General features: G+C 40.8%; 1 protein-coding gene across 9 annotated transcripts in view; it reads right to left on the bottom strand.

Annotated features, from left to right (window-relative positions):
• The window catches only part of DSCAM (DS cell adhesion molecule), a 603397-nt gene that overhangs the window by 553030 nt on the left and 32013 nt on the right, over positions 1-18354 (bottom strand). For 7 of the 9 annotated variants that reach the window (XM_077342744.1, XM_077342749.1, XM_077342743.1 and 4 more), the window contains exon 2: positions 1779-1859. The exons of the other annotated variants lie outside the window; for them this stretch is intronic. The gene's annotated coding sequence lies outside the window, so the exon portion shown is untranslated. The remainder of the gene's footprint in view (positions 1-1778; positions 1860-18354) is intronic. 9 annotated transcript variants of the gene reach the window in all.

Here is an 18354-nt window from a genome sequence, read left to right on the forward strand (position 1 = left end):
CTGCAATCTTTGTATTGCTGGCAATGTGATTCCCCTCCCATCAACTTGTGAGACAGGGTTCATTCTGAATTTTACAGATTGTATGTATTCATAAGCATCACTCAGAAGGAGCAATCTTTTTTTCTGTAAACTTTGAAATACTATGCACTGAAGTAAAGAAAGTTTCTGAGGAATACTGAAATGCTATGAGGAGACATCTCCAAAATATTAATTGGGAGATGTCATTTTTTTACTTCCTGAATTTCTTGGAATAAAGGAAACATTTATATTGTAATGCAGGATCTAAAAATAGCTTGAGCTACGAATTGAGCATTTCTACATAATGAAAGTGTATTCTGCATAAAAGCTATTTATTCATTTATTCTCTCCATTAGAGAATGCAACAATAAGAGGCCAATTAAAAACAGACGAATGGGGAATTATGTACTGCACTTGTTTATTGCAAGGAGACATTATGTTCACATCTGGCTGAAAAGAAATTAAGGAGAACAAGTGCTCTGTAATTTTTTTTCTTGCTAGACCTTGGTTTGTACAAACCCATGCTACACAAAAAGCTCATTTAGAAAAATAAAATAATGTTGTTTTCTGTACTTTCTGTTCAAATAATTTGTACAGATCCTGCTGGTAAAGTTGTACAGGCATCTAGCCCTACAAGATCGAGGGGGCAATCCTAATTTTGTGCATCTCCAGCAAAGGTACTCACCACATAAGATCCAATATCATGCCTGCCTAATTAGAAAGAGACCAATTTTACACCACGTTGTTTCCCTTCTGTTCCTGGAGCTGGAAAGTAGGGCTTCCAGCTCCCACTAGCAGTGGGAATCTCCTGCTTACGGGCTTTGCCCTCTGCTGCCAATTGACGTCAGTAAGAGGAATTACCCGGAGCAGGAAGAGGACCCTGGATTTGTAGCTCGCAATGTGGCAACATTATTTCAAAACTATACCAAAATTGACATCATTACATTGGTACCATCTGGGCAATGCTCTGGTATTTCAGGGGGAAATGTGTGGAGAGGTCATTATTACCATACAGTTTTTGCCCAAATACCAGAACATCACCAGGACATCCCAACATGATGATGTCACTTCCTGTACATGCTAGAAGTGGCATTCTCACATCACTCTCCAGTGATGTACCTTGGTTCTCCCTCCTTCATTCTTGGCAAGTCTCCTGCATCTCCTGTCAATTTCAAGGAGGGACCTGGCAATCCTAGTAGGATGGAAGATGTGTCAAAAATAAGGCCAGGGAGATTCCTCATGTTTGGGGGGAGATGCCTGAGGAGGGCTTGGTTTTGGGAAGGGAAGAGAAAGCTGCTATTTCCTCTAAGGAAATGGATTTCTCTAGTCTGGAGTTTAGTTACAATTGCAGGAGAACTCCAAGCTCACACCTCAGAGTTGGAATGGTAATCTTAGAAGTGCCTGCTTGCAGGCTGATTTTGTCAAGGACAAACATGGTGTCACCTGTTTTCCCAAAATAAGGCACCTATTTGCCTTGTGAATTGGTCTGCTGATCACAAACAATATTTGTGAAATTTGATATCTTTTGTTATTTGTTAACATGGTAAGCTATAAATCTGCACTGAGTGGGAAAAGTGGGCTAAACTAATTTACAAAGTAGGTAAATCAATATAGCTTCTGTTCTTTTGCTTATATTTTTCTTATATTTATATTTTAAAAGATTATATAAAGAAATAGGGCATATGTACAGAGTTTGAGGCATTCTTTTAAAAGAAGTATTAGAGAAGGAACTAAACATTATTACTACATATCAAACATACCTTTGGAAGACTTTACCCTGGGGTTCAAACCAGTTGGCATACTTGGAATTATCCTGATGATGCTGTTCATATGGAACAATACTAGAAGAATTAAATAGATAAATGTTCAGTTCAGTCCACAACAACAGATAGTAGCAAACTAGCACCATGGGGAGCTTTCAAAGTACAGAGAGGAATTTGGGGACAAGTACTCAGATATGCACCATTCACAAGTGTAGTAGGAAGCTATATATTCTCAACAGGCTAGTGTATGTTATGTTCTCTGCCTAGGTAGATAAGTTCTCACAGAAGAATATAACTGGTTACAGCAATATTTCTTATTTTGGGAAAAGAAAGCATGTCTTATTTTGGGGAAAAAGCTTTCAGATATACATATAGTCCTTGTAAGAGCCTCTTGTGGCGCAGAGTGGTAAGGCAGCCGTCTGAAAGCTTTGCCCATGAGGCTGGGAGTTCGATCCCAGCAGCCGGCTCAAGGTCGACTCAGCCTTCCATCCTTCCGAGGTCGGTAAAATGAGTACCCAGCTTGCTGGGGGGTAAACGGTAATGACTGGGGAAGGCACTGGCAAACCACCCCGTATTGAGTCTGCCATGAAAACGCTAGAGGGCGTCACCCCAAGGGTCAGACATGACTCGGTGCTTGCACAGGGGATACCTTTACCTTTACCTTTATAGTCCTTGTATTATACTTATTTTATATGTTACAATGGAATGGTCTGCTTCCCCTTGGCTATTTGTGTTCGTTGGTTTAGTCTTACAGAATGCAGTCGCTGCTTAGTTATGTTTGTTAACTAGAAGTCTAGATTGCCTTGTTCTAAAGCTAGTTAATCCTATCCCGGTGTCTTGTTTATTTGATTTATTATTTAGATTTGAATTTATATGACCGCCCCTCCTGGGATGTTGTTTTGAGCACACCCATCTCTGCTATACCAACCTAAGAGCGGGAACTCGAGTGAGCTCATGACTCCTGACTTTGAAGCAAAAGGAAGGGGTACAAAAGAATATTCTTTAGGCCAAAAACACAAACTCTTTACTTAAGCAAAGTTTACATTTATTAAGCAAGCAAGTTCATTTATTCAAGGTATTGACGAAACTGAGGTTCAAGGCACAAGTCTTTGCATATATGTTCCCCTGGTCTCCCCCTCCCCCCGGTGGGAATCCATTCTGATAACATCCTGATAAGAGTCCAGGCTCCAGGACACGGGGGCAGGGAAATACAAGAGATGGTGTGAGGTGGAGGGGAGAGAAGTGAAAGAATGCAGGGTGGGAATGAGATCGTTATAAATCATATATCAGAGACAGGCTGCTATAATTTACACCAAGCCAGATTCTGAGCACCTAACTACATTTGATATATAATTCATGGAAGAACCTGGGGGTTTCTGACACCTCCACCCTTTAACCTCCCAACAACCCTAAGAGTTAGATTAAGCTCAGAGATTGTAACAGTGCCATTCGGTGTCTCAGCAGAGTGTGAAAAAATTACTTTTATCTAAATCCATTGAAATCAATAGACTTAGACTGGAATAACTGCCTAGGATTAGACTTAAATTTCCCTGGTCATGCAGCCATTCTGCTCCTAATTCACACTTCTAGAATCCTGACATTCCTAATTCCTATCCCTATTTAAATGCAGCCATACTTTTTTTCTACAACTCTTCTTTTAATACTAAGAAGCAGTTGTCAACTCCAGGTTGGAAAATTCCTGGAGAGCTGGGGGCAGAATTAGGGGAGGGTACAGTTTGTGGGGAGTAGATACCGCCCTGGGATACAATGCCATAGAGTCCAAAGCAGCCATTTTCTACAGGGAAACTATCTCTGTAGAGGGGAGAATCATTGTAATTCTTTTATTTATTTATTTTATTTTATGCATTTAGTTGATTTTTTAGTTGATATAAGATACTTGATTGGTTCTGAGGGAGCCTGAAACAGATTAAGAAAGCATATGTACAGTGAGATATTGAAAGCCATCATGATTCTTTTCATCTTTCAGTGTAACATATGATTCTCCAGTTCTGAACAGGGATCCAATTTGGACTGAAGCATTTTCCACAGAGTTTACTGACTGTGCAAAGCTGGAATATCATTACAGAAAATTCACAGCAGATTGTTAACATTCTGTTATGCACTATAATGTTCACACCACTGTGGAAAAAATAAATCAGAGCTAATCATACAAGAAAATTCATTCCCTACAGCATTTTAATAGCAATTCAAGTCATTTTATAGAAATAAACATTCCTTTTTGGCAGGGAAAGAGAGGAGTCAAGTTAATGTGAGCAACGGGAAGGCCAGAAGCCTAAGTTAAAGAAGTCTTATTGTAGTTGTTCATGAGAGTAAATTTCACTGTTCTGTTTTTATAGTATTTTTTTCTTCAGCAGGTAGACATTTCGTAAGCAAAAATTAGTCCAGAACAAATGCTCCATTGTCTTTCCACTCGTTTCCAGGCCTATGACCCTGTTTACTATTAGCTGGTTGTGATACTAGATGTATTTTTTTATTTTAAATCTTTGACATAAAAACTCTTTTAATCTCTCACTCTTTATTGCTTCATTGTGTTGTGTGGTCCTTCAACAAATTGGAGGTGGGCCCCGAAGGACGCCTTCTTTCCCCCCCCCCCCGGCCCTTTACTTCATCCCCCCCAGCCCTTTACAACACACTTCGGGTGTCATTGTCTCCCATCACTCCCAGATGGGACTATCTCATTGCAGAGAAACAAGCTAAGGGTTCCCATTGATTTGTCATTGCCATGAGTTAAAATTTCCATGAAAATAAAATGTTCCTTATGTTCATTGTTGTGGCGTGTCTGTATCTTATTTTGAAGGGATTTTTAAACATTACCATAGCGATCAGAGAGCATTAGGACAGTGGTTGAGAGTAGAGGAGTAAACTACCCCCCCCCCACCGGGCCTCAGTAAAAGGCGTTGAGTGGTCCCCGGTGATAAAAAGGTTGGGGACCACTGGTGTAAGGCATTAACTAGCTAGCTAGGAAGACTTTTGGTGGGAAAACGTGGATGTGGGCAAACCAATGAATAAACATCAGATCCACATTGTTCTGGAATAATAAGAGAGGAGGCTGAAGCTGGTTACTTATTCCTTATTTGTTCTTATTTGTGAAATCATTCAACCAACAATATTTAAAAGAGCTCTGAATCCCAAAATAAAGTACGGGCCCCCATGTATCATACGCTCCAGATTCAGGGAACTTCCCCCTTTGAAAAGACATGCCCTGTTGCCTGATCCAAAACCAGAAACTGAGGACAGGTTGCACCACAAAAAGATCTTTGGATCACTCGAAATGACACATCTCCGCATTCCTGAGAGTGTCCCCTGCAAGTGGGCATACGGTAAGATGACCAGAATTCATGGGCTGAAAGGTGGGACATGCTGCAGCGGCGGGCCCCCCTCCCCCCTCCAACTGGGAAGCTAAGTAGGGTTGGTATTAGGAGGACAGACAAACAAGGAAGATTCTGTAGAGAAGCGGGGAGGCTCACTGGGGCAGGCAGGCAAAAAGAAGACCACATTTTTCTGACTCGCTCGCAGTTGCACAGGCCTGGCTCCCACATCGCCTCGCCTCCTCTCCACGTGCTGCCGCTTGCTGGACCCGCCGAACAAAGAAGGCGGAGTCCGAGTGGCAGCCAATCAAGAGAGATGCGCGGAAAAAATGTGCCTGGTGGGTGGTGCTGAGCTCAGCGCTGGAGGGCACTTTGGGCTGAGCATGGCCGGGGCAGGCAGGGCAAAAAAACCACTGAAGGGCATATTAAGATACTCTTTTGATCTGAAAACACAATAATTTAAACCTGGATCCTCCTCCACAATCCACATTGCAGATCTGTAGAACAACGGGTTTTTTTTCAACCTTAGATGGCTTTGGCATATCTTTGTGACAACCACAAATATCTTCTTCTACCATACAATCAACCATCAGACCAGGCATTGTACATTGTGTGTAAAGGAAAAGCCAGTCCTTGGAAGTTTGGCTTCTCCCTCACATGTACAGTGACCCTACAGGGACACAAAACACTCAGTTGGGTTTCACAGAGCATTTCTACTCCCCTGTGATGGTGGGATAGGGCATGCTGTTATCCCACCATCATGTGGTGGGACCCCCAAACCTACAGTCCCCAGCCTCTGCCACCACCATGAGGCATGGCAGAACTTTCCTGCCCTAGAGTTGTGCATGCACATACACATGAACAATGCTGGGCAGACTGTATGTGCCAGGGGATTTCTTCCTCCTTGCATACATGGGATGTGGTGAGGCATGCTGCCCCATCACTAGAAATGGCAGAGGCCTGGCACTGCTGCTGCCATGCATAATCAGTCTCCAATGGATTTCTGCAGATCATGGATAATAGCTATTAAACCTTCCTTGATCCAAAATTTAATCCTCTATTGCCCTATCTCAACTCTTTTCTTTCTTCTTGAATGCTTGTTTAAATAGTATGAATATGTGTTAGAAATTCTTGTTTGCAATAAAAATAATTTTTGATTAATTTCAAAGTTTGCCTCTGCTTGAGATCTTTGGCCAGAATCTTCCCCTCATATTTGATCAAAAAATCTAATATATTATCCCTCTCATGCAGCAAGTCTCCTAAAACCACTAATGCCACCATCATATATTCAACAATTATTTATTTTAGGTAATATATAACTGACCTTGGAATTGTATTCTGATAAAATCTGATGTCTGTCTGCTGTGAGTCCACAATCAGGATAAAGGACTGCCATACTCTAGTTTGATAATGAAAGAAGGCCAAACTACATGATACCCTACTTTGATTGAGTATGGTCTAGGTTCTCCAGAAATGACTGGCTTTCTCCACAGCCACAATGTCAGAACAGCCCTAGTCCTGAGATATTTGCATACCTTCAAAGCTGCATTCTCTTCCTGGGCCATTTCAACTTGAAAAAATGGCTGGGGCGGGGAGGCAGGAGACCCCCCCCTTCCTCCATGCCACAGTTCCAAACTGAATTAGATTCTCACTGATTTTTTAAAATGACATTCCTCACAGCTGTGGTGTATCTGTGGGGAAAATGAATCCAGTCCAGAGAACTGACTTCCAAAAACATATTGTGTAGTTTGGCCCTGAGACACTAGAATATAGGGCACTTCTATTATGTGTTTTGATGCTTAGACGCAAATTTCCCCCATTCTCTTCCATTTTATATTCCAGAGATGAATGTTATCCTCCCTCCTAAGTGAGGCAATTATATCCAATGTATCCTAGATAAACATGAGATGTCTGAATTCCACATGGTGGCAAGAGTCCACTGTATACAAAGCAGGTCTGCAGTGAGCATACCCAGCAATTTTCCTTCTCCTCCCCCTAGTGATCATTATTATAGCTTAAGACTGTACTAGTAATCAAAGGGAAATGAATTCTTGTAACAGAAAGAAGTGCCTAATATATGAAGCTTTTGTGAATGTGGTTGCAGTTTGTGCAATTAAAGCCCTTTGAAAGTGTGTCTCTGTTGCTTGGTAACTAGTACACCTAATACTTCTTCCGAGAGGTCAAAGAAATATCAGAAAACCCATTTTGTTGGGGGGGGGGCAGCCTTCTAACGGAACTGGAACATATATCTGCTCAAAGGACTAGTCCATTTTTTCCATTAATAGAAATCAAAATAACATGCACTTTTTAATGACTCCTTGTACAGTGAGTTGTACACTTTAAATGCTGTATCATATATCTATTCCCAATTTAATTTCAGAAGAAACTTATCTGCAGCTCCTGGGGAACTTAATCATTATGAAGGATAAGAACCATATATTGCCTTATATGCATTTAAGTTTAGTAGAATAATCAGAAGACCAATATTAACTAGTACACCTAACTGTACATATAATGGTTTTAAAGCTATTTTGATTCCAATGTGCTACTGTAACAGGGAATTTTTTTAAATGACAGTCTTTCTTCTAATAAGCTTTTGAATATAATCTAAGATACATTACATTTTTTTCAGTATATGAAGAGATTGTTCTTATTTGGTTTATTAAATGTAATCTGATTTTGAATAGATTGTCTTCCTGGTATGCAATACTGGGATGTGCTGGAATGTCGCTTCTTTACACAAATACATTTTTCTACAAGAACACTTTTACTGTCTACTTCCAGTTTATTTAAGCTCTTGCTAGCAAAATTAATTTTAAAGGAGACAAAGCGAGAGGGGATAACTGAGATATTACCATCATTGTTTATGGGGATTGTTCCTTTACAGAATACTTGAAATAAACCAATCAGAAGTTTGACTGGAAAGGTTTTATTAAGGGGAAATATAGGGGTACAATATACACAAGGATAGCTAAGAGGAAATCAGGAAGGAGAGTGGAGAAAGCAGTTTGGGGAAAGGAGTATTTACCAGTTTCAAAGATAAAGGTCCATGGAAGCAGCAGCAAAATGACTAGCATTTCACAAGGAGAAGAGAAGGCAGGCCCATATGCAAGTAGTGGGGGAGTGGAGGGAGTTCAAGAACACACACATATCATTTATTTATTTATATACTGCCCTCCCCGGGGGCTCAGGGCGGTTTACATAATAACACAAGAACAGTACATGGAACAGTCTTATAAAACATTTGGGTAACGGTGCAATAATAACTTATAATTGTAAACATATAACATTATAATTGTGGAGCAGAATGGCCCTTGATACAAGGCCAAATGCTACCCAGGGCAGTCTGACATGCTAGCCCCTAAAAAGCCTTGAATGGGCTTTCTGGAGTCGAATAGTGATTTGGGAGACGTATAGTTGATTTGGGAGGTGTATAGTTGAACTATATGGGAGCTGAACTATAACTGTAAATCATTCTTAATTATCCTTGGATTACTGGACAGGAAAGCTATCAGGTTTAGGTGGAAAGTGTTAAGTAATGTCTGATTAGGATAAATGGGTGGGATAGAGCCTGATGAGATTAACTGGTAGATTCTCGGGAACCATATTGTCCTAAGTTATGCCTCTCCCTGGGGTGGGGAGGAGGTTGTTAGTGTTCAGCTACTCTTTCCCACATGTCTAAACTACATGTTCAGATGTATCCTGGCTGGCATCCATTTTAATGTCATTTTAGGCCAGTCATTTGAAATGATATTAGAGGAAGGGTGTTTATGGTTTTCTATCTACAAACTGGCTCTCAGTGAGAGGAGGGGTCTGACTATTAACATTCCTATTGGTCTGTTTGTGTTACAGTTGTGTTCTGTTGTGTTCTAAGTTTTAAAAGAACTAGTCCTGTTAATCCTTCAGTTAACTTTTGGTTGGTTATGGGAGTTATCTTCAGCAGGAAATGGGTCACTTTCCAAGAAAATAGCTGCAATGACTAAAATGAGGCTTATCTAAGTGGACCTCCTTGGAATTCCTCTCTCAATCAACATTTCTCTGAAAGATTTGACTGCCCTAATTCTTTACAGTCATGGGAGAAGTTTGAACCTTACATTTCTCTGTTCAAAACAATGAGAAGCTTGCAGACAGAAATATGTTTGCTGAAATCAGCCAGGACATTAACACTGTTTGCAATATTATTTCTATTTGACAGTCAGCTGCATTAAATGTAGGAAAGAACAAATGTCTGGATAAGCTTGGGCTTAACAGCCAGCTTTATAGTAGAAGCTCAGACAGATAAGCAACAGTAGGACTCGCTGTGATAATTCAGTAGCTATTTCCATTTCCTGAGTCTGACTACCATGATATCATGTGTTTTGTGTTTCTACCTGTTTTATCAGTACAAACCTAAGCATGTTTATTCAGAAGTAAATCCCATTGCTCCCCTAGTAAGTGTGTTGAGCACTGCACCTCTATCATATCACTTAATATTTGATCTGATCTCTTGCCACATCCTTTCCATATTTAAAATTTGTATGTTTAGAAAAAGCACAATTTTGGAGAAAGACATTGTCAAGTAGATCAGTCTGGTATGTGATTATGATGTAAATTATAATATGACGCCCTCCATGAGCCGGAGGGCATTAGTTTAGCAAAAAATTGTCCAGAGGCCACCTAGGTTTAACACCAAAGATGGTATCAGGAATATCCCTACAGCCTGTAACAGCATAGATTGTTATGGACCACCTTGTTACATCAAATGAAATTAGGGCTGAACACCTGTGATTAATCAGGTAAAGTTTTATACAGCAGATCGAAATCCTCCCTCAGTTAATCAGTGTGCTTCACAACTACCCAACTCCAGAGACTCTTGAAGGAGCTGCAGCTGTGTAGCCCATTCAGATAGACTTGATCTCTTATAAATTTTGGATATTAATAAAAGAATGCATATGAAATCTTGGTTGTAAACCACCTTTTGAATAGCTATAAAATGTAGCTTTGTCTGATTTTGAAATATATAGACTTATATAGTATGTATAAAATAGTCAAAGGTGTGTGTATAAATATAAATTTACTTATATGGCATATTTTATATTACACTTTACGTAATATGCTAATTTATCCATATTTTATCATGATAATGTATTATTTAGAAAGCTGATTACCAAACTTACACCCTTCTCAGTTCAATGAACACAATAGATTTAGAAGGGTGCAACTGTACTTAGCATGACAGTGTTATTGGATAAAAATACTTGTGTCAAATGAAGTGCATCTAAAAGACTGCCATTTAAACAGTTTCAATAGATATATTATGAATGCTGTGTGGCTAGCTTGAGCCAAGGGAAGGTAAACATTTAAATAAATAAATACATCTATAACAAGATATAATCATGAATAATGATGCTAATACACACGCTATTTCAATACCAGTTTCTCAACATCTCTCACAACACAACTTTAAAGTCTATTTTGAGGCAAAACAGAAGCCTCCTGAAGTAGAGATAAAGGTAAAGGTATCCCCTGTGCAATGAGCACACCATATGAGGGTGCAACTTACCAACAAGGCACGTAAGTGGGAGAAGCAGTCACAGACAGGCAGCAAATACCTACAGATCTGTGGGTATTATGCATGGCAGGAAACATCACAACAAGTCTTGAAAAAAAGACAGTATTTTGCATGTGGTGCCATTTTTGCCAAGGAAAATCCACTGTAGTATTTCTGATTATGCATTGTCCTCCCTCCTCATAGCACTGAGTGTACCTTTTCTGCTGGTTTCTGCACAGTATTTGAAACTAGCTTTACTATGACTTTTGTTTTATGAGTGCCGAAGATGCCTGTTTTCACATGCATAAACATTAGCATGTTTTTGATCTCCTCTTCTGTGCAACCATACACCAGTGTGTGAAGGGACAGCTTCTAGTCCCTTGTCCACCAATGGGAGCTTGGTGTGTGCTATATTTGGTGCAGACCCTCCCACCTCTGCTATGTCAACATTACAGCAGCAAAAATTAATTAATTTATTCCCTCAGAGACATTTCAATCCACTCTCTACGAGGAACAGCATATCTCTGAAGGGGAACATTTGTAGTGTTTTCAAAAGGCTGTGTGTCCCCAGGGAAATTTCTTATCCAGGTCTATGAACCACAATTCCCATGAGGTCCTGTCAGCAGCATGTGCTAAAGTGATGGTCAGGTGACATTGCAGCTGACCATGGCCTGCCAATGAGCATCTAGCACACGGAGGAAGTGCCCCCCGCTTAAGGATTTGCCAAATGCATAATGGTATGCAGAGAAAAGCAATGACATATCAAAGCACAAGCATAAACATGACTGTTTAAAGAAATGATTATTTAGAAGGGTCAGTGTGCTGACTTCGGTACAAAGCTGTATGTGCATAATAACCCCTGGTTTCTACTGTGGATGTGATTCCCCTTGCAGAGGGTGCTCTTTTGCCATTGCAAGGATGCATTGCAGTTCCCTCTTGCAGACATGCAGACCTATAGAAGTTACAGCAGCAGTATGCTGCCTGACCACAAAGCCTGGATCAGCAGTCTTGGTATGGATACCCAGCCTAGAGCAAGTAAATTCACAATTTCACACTCTTTCAGCAATCCCTCTTTGCACAACTTGCCCCCGATGTAGAAACAGCGCCCATACCCAGGCAAACCCAGGCAACCAATGACCCAGCATTCAGCCATGAAGAAGTCTGCCAAGCATAGTCCCAAGGCAGGCTTCAACAGACCCTGAGCATGGGCAACCACCAATGTATTCACTTCTTTAACCATTTAGGAAGTTATTTTATTGTCCCACCAGGGACCTGCCTGCCACCTGGCCAGCCTCTTGGTGGGCCAGACCACTGCCAGAAGTTCAGCCACCTACCAGATGGCAAAGATTGAGTACAAACTAGAATATGACTGGTCTAGTTGGATAATGGTCTCTGTGCCTTAGAGGCACCCTGCTGTTGCCCTGCATCCATCCTTTGAACAATGGGGGTGAGAGAGTGAGGATGTATTCCACAGTCCAGAGATTCTCATAGTGCATGCCCTTGCTCTTGGCATGGCCACCCCAAGTCACGCAAGCAGTGATAACCACCATCAATTTAAGTGGACCAAGACAGAAAAGGTACTTCTGTGTATGGGCTGGTGGTAGAGCATGCCAATGTGGCCCTCACTACAGCTAGGAGCAGCTCCACAACCACTAACACCATGCCTTCTGGTGCATGGCAGCAGAGCTAGCCTCTGCCCTGAACCATGCTGCAGAGACATCCATATTAACATAGTCAAATTATTCCTTTTGGCCAGTTTGAAGGTGTGTGTGTGCCCTGCACCCTGGGGGAAAGAGCCCTTTGGCTTGATAAGGTTTAGAAAGTTGCAAGCATATTGTAGCTTTCCAGACTCTGCCGTGAGCTTTGTGGATATGTTTACTAATCTCTAACTAATGAACAGAAGGGGTCAGATAGACAGTGTGTCTCAATGAGATTTCTCTTGTGTGTAGTTTTATTTTTAAGTGGAAGCATGTGTTGGAAGATTAAGCAGCATCCCTTTAATCTCCGATTGTCCAGCTCTCCCTGCTGTAATTACAGATTGTTGGACAGAAATGGCAACAGATGTTCAGTGTCTAAACTAAGAATTATATACTTAGTCAATATCACAGTGATTCAACAAACTGATTGGAGAGCAGAAGTTTATATTCATACGGGATGGCAAAATGAAAGAATTTGTAAACTGGAGCAAAATATGAGTGTAATCTTAATTGCTAACTGTTAATGAACAGAAAACGATAAAGACTATACACTTGTTCTGTACATAAACAATAATTTGCTATTTTTTTAAACTCTTGTTTAAAGTTTATCCCTTTCTTTCAGAGATATTTTCAAATTGCATGTTTCATTATATATCTCATGGACAAGCTAGTTAGGAAAAAGAAAAAAATGATTTAATAATGCTTAACTCCATCCAAGCAGACAATGTTTCTTGGTTTGGTCAGTCGGTTGCTGTTTCTTAAGAGATTTTCTTTTCCTTGCTATGCTTTTATTCCTTGGTCTTAAGAAAAGGGATATTTTAGATTAAACTCAGCCCTATAAAAGGGGCTCATTGCTAAATCAGATGTTTTTAAACTTCTGAGTGTTCTATATTTAAATAATCCTAGTCCTCCCAGTTACAGACAACCAAGCCTACTGCTTCCGCTGATTCATCGTAACCTTTTGATTAGATCAAGGATCATAGTCCCCTGCATCCCATCTGTGATACAGAAAGTGACCTATTTGGTACAGCATGGATGTTGTGAACATGTCTATATCATTATGACCAGATTGGAAGTATCTACAAATGTCAGATCCACTAACTGAAAGGAAACTAATAACGACCTCTAGGAAGTCTTATGGGTAGAGGATTCCTCCCCTGTACCCACAACTGGTTGGGGGAAAGACGTTGTGAGATGAAATATAAAGATATTCTGACATGGAATCTGTAGTCATGAGTCAGCTGGCTGAGAGTGTGTGGTTAATAAATATAATATCATTAACATAAATAAACAGCACCTGGAACATGATTGATCATCTGAACTTTTAAGGAAGGTCTGGCCATGGAGTCATATGGACTGTTTACGCACTGGGAACTTCACTGCCCCAGTTCCCATGCAGGAGCACAAATCGTGGGCGGATGGGGTGCACCAGGCTAAATGCTCCTCCCTGTGGGTGCAGGAAGAGGTGGGGCAACCTGCCACGACTAAAACTCCAGCCTGTAGCCCAGCATGAAACCTCTAGTGCATAAACGGTCATGGTCACAATGGAGTTATATTAGAAGATTATGACTGATGGAGGGGCTTGGAAACTTTATGTAAGAAATTTGGATGCTGTAGAAGTGGAGCTTGGGAAGGAATTGTGACTTCAGCTAGAAGATGCATTCCATAGCACAGGATAGAAACAGATCTGATTCTGCCCCTACTTTTCTACCTCTCTTCAAGAGACTGACAGCTATGGTCATTTGTAATTACTGAATAATCAGTAATTATTTTTGAAACCATTGTAATTCCTCTCCAAACCAATTTGTGAAAGAAAACTGGTACATTATTTCTGTGAGCCAACAGCTTATATTTCCTTAATTACATTTCCCCCCTTAGCTTTTCTGGGTATCTTCACAGACCAGCCTCCTCTGGCCTGGTATTTTCTGATTCCCTCTCCTTGCTGAGATTTTCTCTCACAATCTCTGGAGGTTGCAATATGATACAGATCAGCCTCTTTTGTAGAGTTTCCCTTCAACAATTTAAAGTTCCGTATCTGACCCACCTCATATCATACTTATGAAAGGTTGCTGAGAATAAGGAAGGGGTTGGGACAGAAAGAGAGGAGTAGAAGGTGCAAGAGAAAGAAATTGTATAAGAAAATGTTCATCAAAGAATTCAAAGGGAATAGCAATGAAACGTGGAGAGGAGGCAACAATATGAAGAATGAAGAATGCAGGAATAATTGGAAAACCAGAAGGAATTCAGAGTTGTCAGTGATGTTTTTGAACAAAGTTTGAGTTCAGTGGCACCTTTAAAAACAACAAAGTTTAATTCTGGATATAAGCTTTTGAGTGCATGCACATTGAAACATATACATTGAAACACTGTATTCCCTGAAGTTGGCTGCTTTCTCAGCTGTATTCTGAAGGGGGAGTGTTTCTTTACAGATGGCTAGAAATCCTGTGATATATTTTCAAGTGCTCCTTTTCTTTCCTTGCTTCGCATCCACAAAGCACCATAGACAGTATTGCTGTTTGCTTTCTTGGGAATTCACAAGCACAGGATTTTATGTGATTTGTTGAAAAGCTGGTGTTAATGTTAGTAATGCATGTGAGAGAGACAGAGTCAATGTTGCTCATGGCAGGAGCACTCAATAGCCCTCTCAACATTCTACTTTAGGGAACAACTGCTTAGGTGAAAGGAAAGCTGAGTCAGCAGAAGTGAAGTCTACAATGCCTTGTACATGAGATATATTAACTTACAATGATTCAGGGGCTATTATACATGTACTGATTTTCACCACAGTCAGAAAAAGGACCTTTAAAAAAATAAATTTAAATCATACTTTAAAAATGTTTTTAAACATTCCCATTTATGCATGTGCTCTTATACTGTGTTGGGTTTTTTAACAGCAATTATGTATTTGAAAGAGTTTTGATGGAAACTTGGGGAAGGTGAACTTCCTCCACTGTACTGCAATATCACCTGACTGCCACTTTGGCACATTCCCTCAACAAGAAATTTCCATGGGGACACATAGGCTTTTGAATGCCCAAACTACCACCTTTCTCCCTCTGAGGTATACTGTTCCTCATAGAGAATGGGCAGGATGGACCGCAGCAGACCAAAGGTTCCCATGCAAACTTAAAGCCCCCACCATACCATTCCCTCCCTTATGGAGATTTTTAAATCACTGGCGAGCCCAAAATGGGAGCCTCCACCCATAGCCTGAAGCAACTCTGCTTCCTTATTCTCCAGGAAGATGGAACTGGCATTTCAGATAGCCACTGAGCTCACACAAGATGGCACAGGGAAGACCCCTTCACCAGCCTGTACTGTCAAACAACATGCCTCCCCCATGGCCACTCCTTAGAGGTAGGCTGCCACTGCATAGAATTACTTGTGTGCTACAGTTCTACAGAGAAGCTACAGTTTTATAGTCTCAGGAGTATTCATGGAAGCAAGAAATGCCACGTATAAAGTAATCCTCATTTACGTGGCAATATACTTGGCTTCGTGGCCAGAGAGACCCATAAGCAAATGGCACTTTCACATGATCACTGACATTGAGGAGTCAGAGATCCAGTAGCAGGTGCCTCGAGCTTCATTGGGAGACAAGGGACTGCAAGCAGAAAAAGGGGCTGTCACAGGGGCTCACGAGAGAAGACCAAAAACACACTAACATTTAAATATGAAAAAAGGGCATCCTCAATACCATCATGAAAGCAAAGCTAGTTTTAGATACTGCACTGAAAAAAATGCAGCTGATGCTATGGGGTGTGTGTGCCACGCAGAATCAAAATTATTACGCAGTGAAAATGGTGCCATGTGCAGAAATACAAACAACATCTTTTTGGGCAGACTTTTTGTGAGGCTTCAGGTTAACTGAACTGAATATTAGAAAGAACTCCTTCAGTATGCATTTTCCTATGTAGAATTCACCTTTTTCTACACTATTACGAATTTAACAAGTAGGGGGGAAAGCTGCTTGCCAGATGTTATACACTTTCCAGAGAACAGTGTTTGGCAAGGGACAATTGACAGTACATGTTTTTTCAGGAACCACACAGCTGCAAATGGGATCATTGCCTATGACTCTTCCACGAGCGAAAATTACCAAGCACAGAATAGCTTGGGGGTTGGGGGGTTAGTTTAATATAGGATTGCTCACACAGTTCAGGGAAATAATTTTTTCACATACCTAATTGTCTTTCCTTCTTAAGTTATTTTACCCTCTCCATAGAGGATTAGTTCTGGGTTGGGAAATTCCTATATATTTGAGGGTGGAGTCTAGGGAGGGACCACAGGGGACATCCACCTTTTGTGTAGGTGAGCAAACAACAAACACCCAGTTCCATTAGGCTGAAGGCCTTTTTATTAACAGTAACTGCAGGGCAGATAACTTGGCTATTAGAATAAGGAATAACTATACTTAACTAAGTGAGACCTTGAGGGACTTGTGGATTGTAAACTAAACATGAACAGGCAGTGTGTTGCAGCGGTAAAAAAGACAAATGCCATTTTGTTCTGTATCAACAGTGGCATCACATCAAAACCACAAGATGTCATAGTCCCACTGTATATGGCACTGGTCAGACCACACCTGGAGTACTGTGTGCAGTTCTGGAGGCCTCACTTCAAGAAGGACGTAGATAAAATTGAAAGGGTACAGAGGAGAGCGACGAGGATGATCTGGGGCCAAGGGACCAAGCCCTATGAAGATAGGTTGAGGGACTTGGGAATGTTCAGCCTGGAGAAAAGGAGGTTGAGAGGGGACATGATAGCCCTCAAGTATTTGAAAGGTTGTCACTTGGAGGAGGGCAGGATGCTGTTTCCGTTGGCTGCAGAGGAAAGGACGCACAGTAATGGGTTTAAACTACAAGTACAATGATATAGGCTGGATATCAGGAAAAAATTTTCACAGTCAGAGTAGTTCAGCAGTGGAATAGGCTGTCTAAGGAAGTGGTGAGCTCCCCCTCACTAGCAGTCTTCAAGCAAAGGTTGGATACACACTTTTCTTGGATTCTTTAGGATGCTTAGGGCTAATCCTGCGTTGAGCAGGGGGTTGGACTAGATGGCCTGTATGGCCCCTTCCAACTCTATGATTCTATGATTCTGTGATTCTATAAGCTGTTTCTAGAGCTGAGAAATAGGCCAGGGTTGTATTGGCCTGGTTCTGCAGATTGTTCTTGTTCATTTATTGCATCTGTTACCTGTCCTTTCTCTGCAGAGTCAGGGCAAGGTACATCTGAATAAAAACATATACAACAATAAAATATGAATAAATAATTAAAATCATAACATTTAAGACAATTTCATCCATAATTACCTATTTTATATTTCTGTGGCAGGGAAGGAAAGATAGCCCAGAAATGCTTGAAGATCTAAGGGCATGGTGCCTTTACCTTATCCTGTGCTGGGTGAATACTAGATGCATCAGTATGGTATCCCAGGAATGTGATACTGGGAATTCCCAGCTGGCCTTTCATAACTGTGATATCTGAAGGATCAAAATTTTCTAGAACTGATCAAGTTCTTCATCAGCCTTTGGTCTCAAGCTGAACGGAATATTCCGGGCCATCAAACAAATAGATGTTGTGGTGGGAGTCGTTTGAAATATCACTGGTGGACCTTTGTATCCTCCTAATGCCTGAGTGAATACATGTGTGAACTCAGTTACCAGTTCTTCCGATATTGCTGGACAGATATTATGTACTTCTTGAACACTGATTCCCAAGTTTCTTCTCCGCAGGCTTTTATGAATCTCTTTTGTAACTAGCAATGGTATTTATCTGTTTGACAAGGCAATGGTGAATATTTACGTCACAGGTTCCAAGTATCTGAACAATCTGTCCATTGTTGTCACAAAGTTGGCATTTTGATCTGTATAACTTGGGAGAATGAACCTGGAATAGCTGTGAAAATGTGTTGCTATCTATGATGGTGGATGCAGTTCCAGACACAACTTCCATTTCACACTTCTGACCATTTATATCTACCATGGTAATAATTTCTGGGCATTGCCCCTTGACAGC

Source organism: Paroedura picta, chromosome 6 (genome assembly GCF_049243985.1).
Source record: "Paroedura picta isolate Pp20150507F chromosome 6, Ppicta_v3.0, whole genome shotgun sequence".
NCBI lineage: Eukaryota > Metazoa > Chordata > Lepidosauria > Squamata > Gekkonidae > Paroedura > Paroedura picta.